Source organism: Nuphar pumila, chromosome 1 (genome assembly GCF_984573655.1).
Source record: "Nuphar pumila chromosome 1, dmNupPumi1.hap1.1, whole genome shotgun sequence".
In the NCBI taxonomy this organism is placed as follows: domain Eukaryota; kingdom Viridiplantae; phylum Streptophyta; class Magnoliopsida; order Nymphaeales; family Nymphaeaceae; genus Nuphar; species Nuphar pumila.
The window spans coordinates 142,431,366-142,452,244 of NC_143249.1; positions in this window are offsets into that span (position 1 = coordinate 142,431,366).

Sequence of the window (20,879 nt, forward strand, 5' to 3'; positions counted from 1 at the left end):
CATTCAAAATGGACTGTTTTGACACCCTTTCATACCCTCAACATATGGAAACTTTCAACTATAAATATGAGTGCATTTTACACACAAAAGCACTGCAATTGAATCAATTACTCTTTGCTTTTCACTTATATTCATTTTCTCACTCACGTGATATTTTTCACTCAAATTCCTTTGAGAGACAGTGAATTTGTGAGTAGAGTATTCCAATAACCTCAAAAGTCAATTGCATCTCATTTGCATTCATAAGAAGGGCTCATAGGTTGTATTGTAAGTTGTTACTTGTTTCAATTTTCTGTAAAAGAAACGACTCCTTGGTTTAAAGGAGTTGTTTGCTTTCAGTAGGTGTGTTACTGGAAGTGGGACCGGATTTGGTCTGTATGATCTTGTAGTTACACAAGGTTGATAGTGGAAATCTCAAGCGGGTTTTGCTTGGGGACTGGATGTAGGTCGGGAAAGACCAAACCATGATAAGTTATTGTGTTCTTTGTGTGTTTGCTTTGCGAATTGCAAAATCCATCAAAATTCCGCAGACAACTTTTTAAAAGCACTATTCACCCCCCCCTCTAGTGCTCGTTGCCTTGATCCTACTGCACTTTCAACCTCCACACACTGTTTAATATCCATACCTTGTACAGTGCCATATCAACCTACATCACCATTACAATCTGCATCTGTTGTATTTTCCTACACGCCTCCTTGCAACCAGCATGCACCCATGTACTTACTTTACTAAGCAACATCTTCTGCATCTTTCATTGTCCTGCAGTTTATCCCACGACTTCCAGTTGTAGTATGCATACATGATCTGTGTACCAGCATGCCCCTTTTCCCACCATAACCTTCATCCTTTATTACTTCTGCCCCTCTCACCTCTACTTCCCGGTCTACCTTCATCTTCAGTTAGGTAAGTGTATACATTTAGGTGAATGTCTTCATGTATTTTCTATTTGTATATATGAATGCCTTCATACATTTTCCATTCAATGTAGATATGATATCTAGATTTTGTCTTATATTTGCAATCTCGTTTTGCATTAATTCTATCCTTGCAGGAAAGTTGTATACCTTGAATTTCTTTTTCTAGATTAGGAATTTGAATTCTAATGCAATTTTAAAGTTGTAATAACTAGATGTAATGAGAATATTTACATTTCAAGCACTAGATTAGAATGTATGAGCATATTTTCTAGAAATGCTTGTTTTCATATCATTTTCTCTTTTATTTCAAAAATTCATGAATGAGAACACGAATGGCACATGCACCATTCTAATAAAAGGTGATTAAATCTTAAGTTGACGATTTGCATCAATGGCCATAGTCAAGGTGTAAACAAAACTTAGGATTTCATCTTTTATAGAATAACACTGGATCCACACTGGGTTTCCTTTCAAAAATCATCATATTTTTTTTAAGTATTTTCTTCCTTTATCATAGTTTAATTTAAAATTAACTCAAAATATATATCATTAGCCATAGTCAGGATATATTGAGAGTTAATTTCATTTTAAACTCTATAAAGGCACCAAAAATGTGTTTTATTCTTCACTTGAATTAAAATACGATTATTATATAATACATCTTATGACCATAGTCAGAGATGTATTATATTTTCAATTTTATTTCAAATTCATTTAAAGAATGAAATATGCTTTTCAAATATTCAATTTTCAAAATTCCTAAATTCATTTCATCATTTAGGGCAGAATTACATCATGTTTTCAAAAATCTTTTTCAAAATTCAAGTAATTTTTGAGATATATTTTCAAATATCTTCTTCACTTCTCAAATCAATCTTCAATTTTTTATTTCAATTCATCTTTCTATCTCATTTCGAAATTCAAACTTCAATTTCAAAGTCCAATTCAACTTTGAAATTTTAAATTCATTTCTAGATTCAGAATTCAATTCCCAATTCAAATCAAATTTCAAAGTTTATCTCAAACTTTGAATTTCCAAATTCATTCTTTAGAGTTCAAATTCAAATTCAACTCAATATTCCAGCTCAAATTTCAAAGTTCAATTCAACTTTGAAATCTCAGATTCATCATCTGATTCAAAAAAATCTGAATTTTAAATTAAGTTTATTCTCTCTTCAAATTCTCAAATTCTTTCTATAATTTTCTGAGTTTAGATCTTCAAAAATTCAATTCATTTTGGAAATCAAGAATCAAAGCTTTTTAGGTTGGCTCTAAAAATCAATTTCCCCTGAAATTCAAAAATGAAAAATCAAAATTCAATCTGGATTCTCAAATCCAAACCCATCATCAATATTTATCTAGATTTCTTGAATCCAATTCCAATTTTCAAAGTTTCAACTTAAATTTTGGGTTTTTCAGATCCAATTCCATCTTGGATTCTAGATCCAATTCCATCTCAGATTTCGGATTTCGGATCCAATTTCATCATGGATTCCAGATTTCACACCCAATTCTAAATTCCAAATCCCATGTATATTTCTTAAATATCATTCACCTTTCATTCTGATTTCAAATTTTAAATCTATAATTCCACTCTATTTTAAAATTTCATCTTGACTTTCAATTCTAGATCCATTTTTGAAGTCCATATTCAACTTTCAATTCTTATTTTCTAAACTCCCTTCTTCAAATTCAGCTTCATCTCAATCTTTGATTATTTCAAAACTCAAGATCTATTCTAAATCTTAAGTTAGAAAATCTAACTTCTCCAAGTCCGTCTTCAACTTTTCAAAAACCATTTCTTCATCATATTCTTCATAATTTCAAAATCACTTGGATAAAATTTCCAAATTCTTCTCAAAAGAGCATACATCTTTTGCATTTACACAAGCATGATTCTTTGTGCATTCTAGACTTAGAATAAATTCTTAGATAATATTTAGGCAAAGCAAAAAGGCATAAATTCGATCCTTGGTTTGATTACCCCTGGTAAAGGCACCAGGAACAGTCGAACCTCGTACCGACGAGCGAATCCCGTCTCTCCGTTTTTCCCGCAAATATTTCAAAATGGAGGCGAGTAATCTTTTAAATCTTTTCAAAATTTAGGTCAAGTGAGACCTTCGTAAAAGAGTTCCCCTCTCTTCTTCTTTTCTTTTCTCTTCTCTCTTCTTTTCTGTCTTTTATTTCCCCTTCAAAAAAGAGAAATAGAGGCTAGAAAGGAAAAGAGAAGGAAGAGAGAGAAACCAAGAGGAAAAATTTTGTGATGATCACAAATAGAAGGCAAAACGTTGAGAGAGAGAGTCCAATTGTTTCCTCCTCATTAACTCCCCTTACTTAGGGGAAGTTATTATTTTTTATTTTTTATTTTTTTAAACTCCCCAATATCTATCAAAACCCACATTAAGTGGTGGGTGATTTACATTTCCGAGAACTTGTCCTTAAAAAAAATATCTCCAATCTCCTCCATCTTTTGCTTTAGTGGTATCCCTCTCCACTTTTTGGTGGGATTTTCCATGTTTTTTGGAAAAAGGTGAAAAAAAAGTAGCCAACTCCCACACATTTTTTGTGGGAGATGGGCTAGAAGATAGGGGTTTACAAGCCCCACGATTTTACTTTTTCACCAAGGTAAAATCGTCACCCAATTGTGCAAACAGATATCCGTGCACAAGGGGTTTTGAACCAGAGTTTTCCACCAAAGGGGCAACACACCCTACCACTTGTCCTATGTTGTTTTTCGTTGCAAAGTGTGTGTATTAAATTATATTTAACACTTTCAATTTCGTTCCGGATTGAATGCAAAAAGGTAAGGTTGTTCATTTCCACGTGGATGCACAATGGGTTTTGAACTTGGGATGCGACTCCACACACCCATGCGTCCTACCACAACACCACACCATCACTTGGTGTTTACTTTTACAAAGAAATTCCTTTTATGTCTTATTAAGATGTTATCCCCCCGTTGGTGGATCTTACCCGTTACATACGTGAATATTTGCTTCCGATTGTTCCAACCTTGCGCTCTCTCGCCTTAACTGTGCTTCGTATCCTACGCTATCATCTCAGAACCATTGGATTTTTCTGTTTTGCCCCATGAACCAGATCGGATTATCGGATCTCATTATGGTCCGGATCCAAGTACCACTTTCGAGGGTTTGTTATCAGTTTCGTTCTAGAAACCTCAAGTCATCAAAATTGTATTGCATAGCGTAAAATCTTACTATTTCACATAAATGCTTCACTTTTATTCATTTAGAATTCCATAAATTTCACGGGTTTTACATTTCTAACTTTTAATTACTTAATGGACTCTCTACTTTAGTTAAAGTCAACATATCTAAGTAATTTTCTAATTCATTCAAGAACCTAATTACTTGAATTTAATTAAGGAATCCTAAGTAACTAGGATATATATAGTCTTTCATTTATGTAGGTGACCTACTTAGATTGGGTCACTATTATGAAAAGTCTAAATGATTTGAAAGCTTTTCTTTCTCTCACATGTTTTTGGAGAGAGACCATGGGTTAAGAGGATAATGCCAAGCTAGCCAACCCTTGGGAATAGGAAACTCTAAGAGTTTTTATTTCCCTTAAGGTAAATAGTCAACAACTTATAAAAGAGCAGACGCTTCACACGCCCCACCCTATTTCTCTAGTTCATCTTTCTTACTTTTTCCTATCTCTTTCTCTTCTTCCTTCTTCACTCCCCTTAGGAGGAGACAACAATGACATGTGGAGGTGTTGAACCTTGGTGGTATAGCTGTAGTTGGAAGGCAACCCAACGTTTCCCATGTTTTAGGTGTTCTTTGCTCGAACGTTGAGGTAGGTGTATTTCAGCAATGGGTGTGTGCATAGGGACAAGATACATGCGCATGTTGGGATATGATTCTCAAATGCATATTCATATAAATATACAACCTATAGTTGATGTAGTGACTGATGTTACACAATCCATGTATAACACCCCATATTTTCAATTTGTAATAAAGATTTGCAAGTAAAATTTTTTTTGAAATACAATACACAACAAAAATAGTTTTGGTTTTCGAAATTGGACAACCCTAGGCGAGTTACAGAGGTTAATAACAATGCATCAAAAAATTGACTTCACAAGATCAAAACTACCGACATAATATCATTCCATCAAATATTAAATGTATTTAAAAATATTGGACCATGTCCATACACAGAATCACTAAAAGCATCTCAATCTAATTAAGATACAAAAATCTTATGATCGATAAGAGGATAGAAATAGGTTGCTAGCCTCGCCACCACATTACGCCAACGCACTACCATTCATTCATCACCTATATTTTCATAAAATGGGGTCACTCTTTTGAGCAAGTATAAACCAACAACAAAATATTGTACATGCTAGAATATTCATTACAATCATAATATTATAGTTCAATAATATTGTCATATCATGACATAACAGAATGAAGAGCAAATATGAATCTCAGCATTAATGTGAATAGCAACAAGTATCTCAACATCAATACAGATAATAAATATGCATCTCAACAATAAAGCATAAATAACATTTTATGAGTCAATGCGTATATTATTTTTCTTTCTTAACATCCCCGGGTACTCGAGTATAATCCATGTATCTGCTGAGGTCACAATAGATGTTTATTATGCCATGTGATTTATTTTTTCAAAGTGCCTAACAGACCGAGTCTCCAAAGCGGGAGACCTGTGGCTGAGAAAATCTTGCAAAGGCTAAACATTGGGTAAGGATTGCAATCCACGACTATCTATAGTAGTTGAGGTGTATCATGTATGGATAACCCCGAACTCCCTAACTTTGAGTGACTGCAGATCAAAGGGACATTGTTGCTCCTATAATAAATGTTTAGAATGACATGTAGGTGAATCTACAGGTGTTTGTGTCACTCGAGGTTGTACCACCTACATTCTATAAGGTAGATCAAGGTGTGATTGTGTTGCACAATTTTTCCTAATTAATGCATATAACATTTCATATACCTTGATCCACGAGGCAAACCGAGCTTAGTGACCCAAGTACCCTCTTAGGGCAATAGTTGTAATATGATGTTATTATGTACTCAACCCAATCATATTGCTTTGACACCTTTAACTAATATGAGCAATTTTTCAATGAAGGCGAAAATAATAAGTTAAAGTGTGAATATATGCATGTAGTAAGGTACATCCTTGTGCACTTCGTGGGTTTTTGTAAAAACTCTAATTTTTGAGTAATTTTCTTTCAAAAATAAATTCAAATATTTAGGGCCATCAAACCCTATTTTTGAGGCTGCAATATTTTGATGATTTTTGACTTTTATTTCGTTAAAATTAAACTTGAATTGACTTTGGAACACCCTCGGCATGTTTTGGGAGCAATTCGAGTAAATTTGGAGCCTTGTAGGGGTATTTTTTACCTTGAGAGACATAGTCGTCCCAACCTTGGTTGATCAGCCAGGTCAACTGCTAGAGACCCATATTGGTCTTATGTACTTTGACTAGGCTTTGACCAAGGTAGAGTTTTTGAAATTATTTTTAAAATTGAGGTGTTTTGAAAAGTACAAAATATGGTTTAAAAGAGAGAAGAGACATTCAAAATCACCTCTTCTTGGGTCAATGCATGTAGAGCTGGGTCTTCATGCATTGTCAGTCCCTAACTTGTGCAATAGGTTCATCATAACCTCACTTGAATGCTTTGAATCCCATTTGCCGTCCCCTGTAGCCATTCAAAAATTAGAGATAAAAAAATTAAAGCAAAAAAAAAAAGTAGCAAATTCTACTTTTTCTAGAGCCAATGCATGTAGAGCTTGGTCAACATACATTGGCAGCAGCAAGCTGTTATTTTCATTTATGAGTAGAGGATGTGCCGCCCATTCTAGCCAATCCATTTAATGGATTAAAAAAAAACTATTAATGAAAAAATGGAAAAAGGCTAGTCAAAGGAAATGATAGAGAGAGTGGGGGCATTTTTGCCTTAGAGAGAAGGAGGAGAGGAGGGGGACGTCCAACCCTCCCTCACTCTTCTTCTTATTCTTCTCCCTCACATCTCTCTCTCTCTCATACACTCATGATTTTGGGCATTGAAGCATTTGGACTTTTCAGATCTTTGGGGGTGGTGCCACTCTTCAAGTAATCAAACTTGGTGCAGCTGAGGAGGTCAGCCAGCTAAAAATCAGTTTTGGTAGAGTTTTTGGAGAGCACTCAGCCTAGGGGAGAAGGCCAAGTTGACTTGGTAGGTCGGCTCAACCGTCTCAATTTTTTCATACATTCTCTAATTTTTATGAGATCATTTTCTAATTTTCCTTTTTTTTTATTGTGTTTTGTTCGGGATGATTTTAAGGAGGAGAATCATCAAGGAGTCATGCTAGAAGGTGTGTCTAGCAACGCTTAGGGACTGTGCCTGTCGGATTTTGCAAACAAAGGTAGGTACCCGATCCCCACTTTGCGTTAGTGGCATGTGATAGGCGTATTTGGGTTGGGTCAGAATTTTTTTTGTTATGGCTATGATTTGATGTGTTTGGCATTTTTGTTTAGCCATTGGAACAAAAAAAAAATATGCATTTTGTTTGGGATATAGGATCAAAAAACAATATATATAGATGTGTGGTTATTCTTGAATCTGCATTTTTCTTTGTGTTACATGATAAAAAAAAAGAAAAACATGTATGTGTTGATGCTGATTTTTTTTTTTTTATGCATAACCAAGATGATTTTTTTGAAAACATATATAATAGGTATGAAAAATCAGTTTTCTTTTTTGTAGAAAATCTACAATGACCCTATGTGTGTATTTGTTGTCTTCAAAAATTTTCTATTACAAAATCATTGTTGAACTTACATAAATGTGAATGTAATTTTAGAAAAAACCTCTGTCATAAGAATTAATGTTGATCCTATGACAATGTACATTTAGTTTTCATTTTTTTTTGTTATGAAAAAAAAGTCAATGTTGAACCTATGTGAATGCACATGTAGTTTGAGAAAATTTCTGTAATAAACATCAATGCTGAACCTATGTGAAAGTATATGTGATTTTAAGAAACTTTTCTATTACAAAATTAATGTTCAGTTATAAGTCTAAAGCTGAAAACATGCTCCTAAGTGTGTGAAAATATTTGTTAATTTTTTGTAGTAAACTTAAACTAAAAATATGTTACCGTAATGAATGGGAATAAGTCAAGGAGAAGCCACTCGGGTGACTGAATTATGTCTAAGGAGACACACTGTGAGTATTTTGCAAAAGATTATAGAAATTTAAAAAAGAAAAAGAAAAAAATAAATGTTTGAATTTCAGTTGTGTTCTCTATTAAAAAAAATTTGGCTCAGTTGTTTTGCGAGTTTACAGTTCTTAACCAACCTAATCTCATACACAAGCTATCAAATAAATATCATGGCTCACATGTATAACAAAATTAAATTTAAGAATAGAAAAATCCATACAAGAGTCCAATGACACTGTGAAGGTTCTTTGAACCATATGCTCAAACATATGGAAATCATGGTTTAAGCATGGTTCAAACAAACATAAAACCTAAGAATAACATGCTTCACATTCAATCTCATTGCCTAAATAATTTATAAATCTAGATCATACAACAATTTCAATGCATGCATTTACCTCATACATAATTTCAATGCATGCATTTATATTGTATTGTATACTTGGTCATGCATGCATATTATACATTATTTTATTGCATGCATCTACATCATATTACATATATAGTCATACATTTGCATCATACATAGGTTCATGTATGTGTTTACATCGTTTTGCATACTTAGACATGCATTTACAACATGCACCATTTCATTGCATGCATTTATATCATTCATCATTTCATTGAATGCAATTACATCTTAATAAAACAAAATGACTATAGTTTTCGAATCATTAACAACTTAATAAAACGTAATGACTATAGTTTCAAAATCATTAACAGCTTAATAAAACAGAATCACTATAGTTTTAAAATCATTAACAACTTAATAAAATAGAATGACCATAGTTTCAGAATCATTAATAGTTTAATAAAACATAATGATTATAGTTTCAGAATCCTTAACCGTTTAATAAAATTGGTTGACTATAGTTTCAGAATCATTCATAATTTAATAAAATAGATTGACTATAGTTTCAAAATCATTAACAATTTAATAAAAATAGAATGACTATAGTTTTAAAATCATTAATAGTTTAATAAAAGAAATTGATTATAGTTCATAATCATTAACACTTTAATAAAACACATTAACTATAGTTCAGAATCATTAACAATAACAAAAATAGAATGATTAAAAATTTAATAAAATATATCAATTATAGTTCAGAATCATTAACAGTTTAATAAAAACAGAAAAACTATAATTTCAAAATAATTAACAGTTAAATAAAACATATTGACTATAGTTCAAAATCATTAACAGTTTAATAAAAATAAATTAATTATCGTTCAAAATCATTAACCGTTTAATAAATTAGATTGACTATAGTTTCAAAATTATTAACAATTTAATAAATCATATTGACTATAGTTTTATAATCATTAATAGTTTAATAAAACTATAGTTCCAAAATCATTAACAGTTTAATAAAAATAAAATGACTATAGTTTAAGAATTATTAATAATTTAATAAACCAGATTGACTATAGTTGCATAATCATTAACAGTTTAATAAATTAAATTTACTTTAGTTTCAAAATCATTAGCAGTTTAATAAAAATAGATTGACTATCATTTTAAAAAGATTTATAGTTTAATAAATCAGATTGACTATAGTTTCAGTCATTAATAGTCTAATAAATTAAATTGACTATAGTTTAAGAATCATTAATAATTTAATAAATTAAATTGACTATAGTTTCAAAATCATTATCAGTTTAATAAAAATAGATTGACTATAGTTGCAAAATCATTGACAGTTTAATAAATTAGATTTACTATATTTTCAAAATCATTAACAGTTTAATAAAAATATATTGACTATAGTTTTAGAATCATTAATAGTTTAATAAAAATAGATTGATTATAGGTAACACAACCACCCACTACGCAATAGAGAACATGGGTAGGTCAGCAAGCCAAACTAGACTCCAACTAACTCCATGGCTAACAACAAGTCACAAACCCTGACTCTCTATGGGATTTGACTCGACAAGGCCTCTAACTTGGGAGGTCACTCAAACAACTGTGCAGAACCTAAATGCATGCATGCATATTTTTTTTCTCTTTCATTTAGGTTCGTCTTTCACTCTCTACTAATGCATATCACAATTTACTTAAGTTCTCACTTTCATTATTATCTCCACGAGGACACCACTGCCTCGGGTCACTATAAGCTTGTTGGTCTACATGGCGGTGTACATTTATCCATGAGTGATTTAAATATTTTATTTTTAAATCGCATATGAACTTGGTTCGCCAGCACCAAAGTACAAAATTCTTTATCAAGGAGTTCCTTTCCTTGGAAAAGTTGTAGTGCACTACTATTAGCGTATGTAGTTGGACCTCCAACAACAAAAATAAGTTTGTATCCCCTATGCCACTGTGGTTAGGGACTGGTCCACTCTAGTGACCAAAGTAACATGCCACTACTAGCTGAGAATGAGTATGTCGACAACTTAACTGAATCTCACAGGGTTGGTGCAAGCTCGCTCTCAAGGTGAGTAAAGAGTCACTGAAGGTAACAAGTTACCCTATCTTTCAGGGCATAACTAAATCTCATATTATGAATGTTTTCCATCTTATGGTCCACCCTAGGGCCCACAAGAGTAACATGCCATCACTAGCTAAGAAGGAGTATGTTGACAACTTAGCTCAATCTCACGAGGTTGGTGCAAGCTCGCTCTCAAGGCGAGTAAAGAGTCACTCATGGTAACAAGTTACCCCATCTTTCAGGGCATAACCAAAATATGTGTATCTTGTTTATATTAATTTTTATTCATTATCAAATTTTTAAATTTTTCAATGTACCCTTCAGGTATTCATGGCCTTTCTTAACATGACACTGAATTTCTAATTTCAAGAGAAAAACCATTTCTCAAAACTAATATATACACCTTATTACACTCTCAACAAGCTTTTACTGCACCTAACAGTAAGATCTCACTTGGAAAAATCATTTTCCAAGTCCATATTATGAGAAATAAAATGGAACACATTCGTAAATCATAAGTTTATGAATCCCAAACCTCATACATGACCATTGAGGCTCATGTATAGGTTAAACCACTAGTTTTCTAGATTAACTTGCATGGTTATTTTTTTTTCTACTTTATTATATATATTTTTTTTTATCTTTCTAGGCTTAATCCATTTTTTATGGTTTTAGAACAAAAAAAATAGTTTTTAGTTTTCTATTTTCTTTGTTTCTCAACTAACCACATGAGGTTCACAAATATATGTGACCTACTAGGGCCTATGTATACAAACTTTTACCCAATTCATGAGTAACTATGCTTACTCGTATTCTATGAACTGGGTTTGATTCTCATGCACAACATATATATATATATATATATATATATATATATATATATATATATATATATATATACATTTTTAGTGTTCATTTTCTTTCTTCTTCTTTTTTTCAAAAGCTGCATGGGCTGCATACATTCTCAATTTAAGATTCACATAATATGCATATGAAATGAATTATTTCAAGTATACATATTTCTCTCTCTTTTTTCCTATAAAATCTCATATTATTCAACATGCATATATATATATATATATATATATATATATATATATATATATATATATATATATATATATATATATATTCAAAACATATTCATTGAATGTTGAATAAAAAAATTCCTTTACCATATTCAAACACACTAGTAAGAGGCCAAAACAGTTTTTTTTTTCACATAACTATCAATCAAATTGACTAGGCCAATAAAATTTTTATTTTCTTGTCATAAACATGAGCAAAGTGGCAACTAATTATAACAATTTTTTTTATTTCCAATACACATGAGTATGGGCTGTTCATACATGAAAAATTCATTTTAAATACGTATCTAAAGAAACATGAGTATTCATTACTTAAAAATGCATATGGTAGGCTGTTTATACAAATTTATAGTGCATATTAACAAGGCTTTTCACATTTGACAGCCACTCAAAAGTAAAATTTTCATATGCAAGTGTTGATCATATTTTTTATAGCACCCAATACATAAAAATCCAAAAGAATTACAGTCATAAAATGGCCACAATTCATAGGTTGCATATATGAACAAGTGTTGTCCATATTATAAAAGCAATATAAGTGATTAATGTTCATGCGCATTTGATGTGGTACCGACTACAAGTCGGTCCATGATCTAAAATCTAAATGGTTCCAATATGTGAAAGAAATAAAAGGATATCTAAAGTTCTGATAGGGTTCAATCTTGTGGTATTTTGACTTAGTAACTCGCCTATTATGCAAGTAAAGGAAACACAAAAAGTGTAGACAATTTTATCACCTTTCTATTGCGCATAAATTTATAATTTTTCAATAATTGGTGGTAAAACTATGGCTCGAACAAGAGGACTGATTGTTAGACCTAGATATTGTCACACTCGAGACAATCCAGTTGGTGATAGTCCTGAACTAAGTCTAACTTGACTGTTTTTACCAATGGACAAAACACAAAAGTTTTAGATAAAATTATTGTTTGTCCAACAAAAAAAAATCAGGAATTTTTTAATTTATATAACCCAGATATAGATTAAACAATGAGCCAGATTGACATAGGCCGGGACAGTCACCCAAGTAGTTGTCATCACTATTCCAGGACTTTTTCGATAGTGACAATGTATAATTTGGAAAAGGGTAAAACACAAAGATTATTGGAGTTTTTGATAGCTTTCCAACAAACTAAACCATAAAATTTTTTGACTTCATACGAAAGCGTTATGACCAAAATACTGACTATGGGTCTCCATAGACAGAATTCTGAGATACACCAACACAATCATAAAACATTATAATTTTTTTTTATTAATCCGATTTTAGTTTTAGTGTTTATAGTTCAACCTGTATAGAAACACTTCTAACAATATTTTCCAAAATGTGAAGATCCATTCCTCCTTAACCCAACTTTGGTTAGTCGAAATCAACAAGTATTGCAAAATAGATAATATTCCTACACAAGATATCTCAAAATAACTTCATAAATCAATTTCTTTCAAACAAAATGCAGCAAATTTTTTTCTTACATAAACACTAAGACTATTTTTTTTACATAAACACTAAAACTATTTTTTTCTAAAATCTACACTAAAAATAGAGTATGTAACACCCTAAATATTTAACTAAAAAATTTTGAGATTTTTTTTTTTAAACACAGCGAAATCATTTGTTAACCCCTTGGTTAAATAAGTGGGCGAGTCACAGGTGATAACAGAGAATTCCATACCATTCAAATATCATTCCAATAAAATAAATGGTTTGACATTATTACATAAAGAATAAAAAGTCATGTGAAACAAAATTCATTAGAGATCCACAAGAGAACTCAAAAATTTGATCTCATGGCTCCGCTCACAACAATGCCCACAATATGCTCCATGAACATCATTCGCTACTTGAAAAAATGACAAAGGTAGAGGGGTCATACTACAACCAGTTTTAGTAAGCAACACACAAACAATATGCATATTCATCGGGTTACGTGTAATTGAAACATTCATTACTCTAGTGCGAAATAAAAGCATTCTAATTCATAATGTATAAAATTCTTATACTGATAAAAATTTATTCTACAAGACATACAAATAGAATCATTAATTTCTTTAGCTATGCATTTCTCATGTTTGCATTTCAGAAATAAACATCATTCATGATATCTAATTTCACTAAGAAAATTTTTCATTATCTCTTATTAACCATTCTTGTGGGTACGCATAAGATGAGACATCATAGCAGATCGAGACCACACGGGGGTTCATTATGCAATATCATTTATCTTTTATGTCTTGTATGACTAGCTGTATGGATACCCTGAGGGGATCATCTGTGACTGAAAGAATACTCCTGAAAGGCACAATAAGAATATAGGATGTATCTCAAAACTTTTGCAGAAGACTTGGATCTACCACCTAAGATACATTGGTAGTCCTGACTTCCTAACTTCAAGGTCTGGAGACCGAGTGAGACACCTAGCTCTCACAAAAATAACGATGTCCCACGGAGTTTGTACCATCTACCCTCTTCAAGGTAGACTACGAGTTCGGTAACATATACCATCTTTCAGGTATACCCAGGGCTCAAAGAAAAACTGATAACAGATACTATCTTTCATGTATACCCAGATCCCAAACATCTTGAGTTATGTGATCATGTATTATTGTAGTTATTTTCTTGGTGCAAGTCATAGCACCATCAAGGATTTCTGAACCCCAAAACCCATACCTAAGGTGTAACGCCCCAGATTTCTAAAACATTACTTGGTAGAAAACTCATGATTTTTTTTTCTTTGTAATAGAATTAGAAAAGTTTTTTAGTAGCAGAAGTGGACGATAAGATAAAACCCAAGATTTTTCCTTGGTAATTAAAGTAAATAAATGATAAAATATTGGTATATTTATGACTATAATTGTGAATTCTTGATTTTCTTAATTTCAATTAATTATGAACCTTTGTCTCAAGTTATGAAGATTATTTCAAGAATAATTGAAAAAGCTAAAATATGTGGACTAAACAAGAAAGTAAATTTTTTAGATTATGGATTTGGATTTGGATTTAGATTTAGATATAATTTTATTGGATTGGACCCATAGCATTGAACACTCTGAACAACATCATTATTGTTTTGACAAACATTTTAGCCGATCAATGGATCACCTATTAAATCAGATTCAACCTTGATATTCCTCATTTTGAGGGCATCAAAATCGACTATCTACATGCTCACATTGGTATTGATTTGAGTATTTTATCATTGATCAAAGTTCATGCCCAATTATAAGTCAAAAATTAACCTTTTTTGACATCGACTAAATTTTATTGTTGATCTGTATACATATGATTAAATCTAACACCACCACGTCAATATATGTTTTGAAGGCTATTGAATCAACTATTTAAATATCAAATTCCGATAAGTCTTTGGGTCTATAGGACTCTCGAAAGATTAACATGTCACTAGAGCCCAAGCCAGGATAAGAAATTTTCACTTTTCTTTTATGGCTTAAGTAATTTTGAAATCTAACAAATTAAGACTCATAATTTATTTACTTATTTTATTAATAAATAAAATTAATAGATATCAACCTCTTATATTAGAGATGAGACTCTTGTCTAATCTCATTTATAAATAGTGGCCCTTAGGAGGAGGATTAACAAAGTTAGTTCTCTTCTTCTCCTATTCTCAATAGAGTTCTCTAATCTCTCTTTCTCTTCTATCTTCTTCTTCCGTCTTCTTTCTTTTTTGGAGATTTTTCAGTAGGCATTGAAGCACCTCTAAGATTTGAAGATGGAAAATGAAGGCCGATCTACGTTTGAGAACCCGATTGAGGAAGGTACACTAATCACATAGACATCGATTTTTTCAAATGCATGAAATATGCGTGGGATGATTTTCATATCTGAACCAATGGTGGATCAGACCTTGAAATACCTCTCTAAGGCTGATTTTCAATCTAGAGAATACGTTTTTATGGATCTATGTTGTTAAAGAATATAAAAAAAAAGTTTTTGAAACAGGATGATTTACGGGCCTTTGAAGAAAGAAAAAATAATTTAAGGAAAAGCTTTTTTATTGTTCTTTGTTAGATCTTTTTATTTTAGCAAGATTAATATGTTAATTTTAATTTATATTGATGAGATATTGGTCTTATAAGTTCTAAAAATTTGTTATGTGCTTGATTCCATGATCTTATATGCAAAAGATTGATTTAAATAAGGTTTTGGCAAAAATATTTTTAGGGTTTTGATGTATGTTATTTATTTTAGCAAAATTAGCATGAATCTGAGCAAATAATTATTTTATGATGATATAAACATGATTACAACATAAAAAAACATGATTGCATGGATCTTTACCTTTAATCTAATTCTTTCTTGATAGATCTTGCATGAGTTTGAAACTTGGTTTTCTACCCTCATTTTTTATCCTGACCTGTTTCAGAAAAAAATTGGTAACTCCTTGAAACCAATTCAATAAATTAAAATAAAAATAGTAAAGTGTTCTACACATCAAGGTCTTGAATTTATACTCTTGAATCTCTTTGTTTGGAGTAGTATTAAGGCTGAAATGTCCTTTGCAATAGAGCACTGATTTTGTACCCTTTCTGCAGGACTGTTCTGACTCACGATTTTGTTGATTTTAAATACCAAAAAAAAAAACTCATCAAAATAAATTAGAAAAAATTTGAGAGAAAGGTAAGAAGATCCTGTAAAAAGAGTTTTATAAAAAGATTTTTCTGTAGGTCTAGAGAAATTCCTCGAACTGGGACAAATTTATGTAGATAACAGGATCTGGTTTATATTTTTCCTGAATAGGGTTTAGTCTAGAAATTTTTGTACTTTTTTTACAATGAATTTTTAGGTTTTGCTTCTTGGATTGTTTTCATAAGACATAAGGGTATTATCAATAAAATTAGAAAAGTATAATTCAGTTTTCAGAATTTTCGATGGGTTTTACAAAAATTGGTTAACAGGGACACAAATTTGCATTTGAAGACATGTATGAATTCTTAAATATATTTTATATTATGCAACATAGTTATAAATTTTTATCTTGAAATTTGAGCTTATATGCATAAAAACTGAATGTATTTCATGTTATTCTTGATTTATAACCATTCATATTACTTGCATGTTAATGAACATTGAATCTCATAAGGCATGATCAGTGTAAAGTGAATTGTTATACATATTGATGTTTATTTAAGCATGATCATGAATTGCATATGGTTGTAACCTTTATATATGCATGTGAGCATATGACATAGTGATAATAATGTGTGATATGAGCATGTGTGTATGGCTTGGTATGAGCCAAGGTTCGGTGGAACCTATGGGTGCCTGTGGTGCACCAGAGACAAAAAAGATATCTATACACATAATCATATAATTGTCTCATGAAGGTCGGGCTCATAGTGTTAACTGTGAGATCTGGATGGGTCAAAAACAGACTTGCTTATAGAATCTCTAATGGGAGATTGGGCTTATGAGCCCAAGTGTGTGTGTGATGTGCACATGTGATTTAATTTGTGAGCATATTAATTAAATAACACCCATGACCCATTCGTAATAGGTCCTTTGAACTGGGTCCCACTTTAGAGAAAGTGGGGGTACACATGATCAGGTGATCATTCTTTTTGTTTTAGAGAGCGGCAGCATCTTCTGGTCTCTTGTCTTCAGTTGTAGGGGGCCTAGACTATCATGTGTCTTAGGTGGTAGGTTCAAAATCTCTACAGAGTAGAAATTGATTCCACGCGGGGCCATTGGCAGTTCTCTCGATTACGGACCGCTCCAGTGAAACCTCAAGGTGAGGTTGTAGGCTCTTTCAGTTCAATGAGGTTAATAAAATACATGTCATAATATACCCCTCATTGCATTGGATGAATCAAAGTTAGGAACCTGAGAGTGTACCTTCGAGCATGAGAAAAAGTGGCACATAAGAAATCAGAATAGAATCATTATAATATGTTAGTTTATACATAAATTATTATTTCATTGGCATGATACATTGTAGCATGTTTATCCTATAATATGAATGCAAACACGATTAGTTATGTAATTATGATTTATGCTTAATTCTGATATTGTAATGTTGCATGACTTGATGTTCTCTGAAAGTTTGCCAATGTTTATTTATATGATTGAAATAATTGTGTTCACGTGTTGGTGATTACCTACTGAGGTTGTCGACTTATGTCTCTATTTATAATATTTCAGATAATGAATAGGCTAATGGGTGATGATTGTAGGCTCGGGGTGACACCAAGAGGGTCACCATTTTTTTACGACTTCGAGGGGACTTAATGTTTTGATAATTGTTTATTTGATTAAGTCTTATTAACTCTGATAAAGTTTGAGACTAATAATTGATTTATTAAATGCATGGTTTGATTTAATTATTCTAGTTTCATACATGTGTTATATCTATAACCTGCCCAAAGCTTGAATTGTATTTAAAAAGAGTTTCCACTGTATTTCTTAAAAAAAATAATAATTTAAGGATTTTTGTCATTTGGATACTTTAATTTTAAACTTAGTTTTATGGAGCTATTAAACGGCAGTGCATGCGCAGGCGGACTCCCTAGAGCTTAATTTGGTTAAGGCAAGACCAATGATGAAATACTGGGTTTAATTCTTATATGTAATGGTTCAATCAGATTCGTTGACATGGTTTCATACTAGATCTGGTACTAGGAGGCTAAGACAAGCTCGCGCTTGCACTTAGGTGGTCCATCTAGTACTTGGTACAGTTGAAACGAGTCTGTTCATGAGACCATTGCATTATTACATTAAAAGAAAAAAAAAGTTTTCTAAATTTTTGGTTTCGAAAATTGAGGCGTTGTATCTTGGTATCTGAGCTAAGTTAAAGAATTTGTGACTCTTGGCCCATCGAGCATTCAGTCATCACCGTAAGTATGATATAACTTAAATTTTTTATTATTTGATTCTTGTTGTTTGAAAATTTATGGTGTAATGCGAGAACCTAGAAACATTCTAGGGACCTCATACGACAGACCAGAATGTAGGGTCTTGAAACTTACACAAACATTTGTTTTTTTAAGGATAAGTATTAATCTTTAAAGGTAAATATTTTATCAGAGTGCGCAGAGAAAGCTTGATGAACTATATTTTGGTGGTTCTTTTGTTTAATATTTATATCAAATTTCATGGATGAAATTCTTTTTAAGGGAGGTAGGATGTACAACTCAAGATTTTTTCTTGATAATTAAAGTGAACAAAAGATGAATTATTGGTGTATTTATGACTATAATTATAAATTCTTGATATTCTTGATTTTTTTTATTTTCTTGATTTCGATTAATTATGAACCTTTGTCTCAAGTTATAAAGATTATTTCAAGAATAATTGAAAAAGCTAAAATATATGGACTAAGCTAGAATGTAAATATTTTAGATTATGGATTTGGATTAGTATATAATCTTATTGGATTGAACCCATAGCGTTGAATGCTCCGAACAATATCATTATTATTTTGATAAAAAATTTGGCTAATTAGTGGCTCCCTATTAAATCAAATTTAATCTTGACCTTCCTCATTTTGAAGGCATCAAAATTGACTATCTACATGCCCAAATTAGTATTGATTTGAGAATTTTATCTTTAATCGAAGTTCATGCCTAATTTTAAGTCAAAAATTAATATTTTCTGACATCAATTAAATTTTATTGTCGATTCGTATGCATATGATTAAATCTAACACTACCACGGCAATCTATGTTTTGAGGGCTATCAAATCAACTGTTTAAACATCAAATTCTGATAAGTCTTTTGGTTTGTAGGCATTCCAAAATATTAACATGTCACTAGAGCCCAAGTCAGGGTAAGAAGTTCTCACTTTTCTTTTATAGCTTAAGTAATTTTGAAATCTAACAAATTAAGACTCATAATTTATTTACTTGTTTTATTAAAAAATAAAATTAATAGATACTAACCTCTTATATTAGAGTTGAGACTCTTGTCTAAGCCCATCTATAAATAGAGGCCCATAGGAGGAGGATTAACAAAGTTAGTTCTCTTCCTCTCCTATTCTCAATAGAGTTCTCTAATCTCTCTTTCTCTTCTATCTTCTTCTTCTGTCTTCTTTCTTTTTTGGAGCTTTTTGAGCAGCTATTGAAGCTTCTCTAAGGTTTGAAGATGAAAGATGAAGGTCAATCTACGTTTGAGAACTCAATTAAGCTAATTTCACTAATTACAAAGACATCGATTTTTTCAAATGCATGAAATATGCATGGGACGATTTTTAGATCTGAACCAATGGTGGATCAAACCTTGAAACTCCTCTCTAAGGTTGTTTTTCAATCTAAATAATACATTTTATGAATCTATATTGTTAAAGAATAGAAAAAGAAAAGCGATTTTTGAAACAAGACAATTTATGGGCTTGTAAAGAAAAAAATAATTTGGGGATAGGTTCCTTAATGTTTTTGTTAAATCTTATTGTTTCAGCATGATTAATATGTTAATCTTAGTTTATATTAATGAAATATATGTTTTATATGATTTGAATATTTGTTATATGCATTGATTTTCTACTCTGTCTGCAGGACTGTTTCGACTCATGATTTTGTTGATTTTAAATACCCAATAAAAACTGATCAAAATAAATTAGGAAAAATCTGAGAGAAAGGTAATAAGTAAAGGGTTTTGTAAAAAGATTATGTTGTAGATCTGGAAAAATTCTCCAAACTGGGACAAATTTCTGTAGATAACAGGATCTGGTTTATAATTTTCCTTAACAAGGTTTAGTCTAGGAATTTTTGTGCTTTTTGTACAACGAATTTTTAGGTTTTGTTTCTTAGACTATTTTTGTACGACATAAGGGTATTATCAATAAAATTGAGAAAGTGTAATTTGGTTTCTAAAAATTTTGGTGGGTTTTACAAAAATAGGTTAATAGAGACTTGAATTTACACATGAAGACATGTATGAATTTTTAAATATACTTTACATTATGCAGCATGATTATAAATGTTTATCTTGAAATTTGAGCTGATATGCATAAAAATTGAATGTATTCCATGTTATTCTTGATTTATAACCATTCATATGACATGCATGTTAATGAACATTGAATCTCATAAGGCATGATCAATGTAAAGTGAATTGTTACACATATTGATGCTTGTTTAACCATCCATTCATATGACATGCATGATAATGAATACTGAATCTCGTAAGGCATGATCAGTGCAAAGTGAATTATTACATATATTGATGCCTGTTTAACCATGATCATGAATTGCATGTGGTTACAACCTTT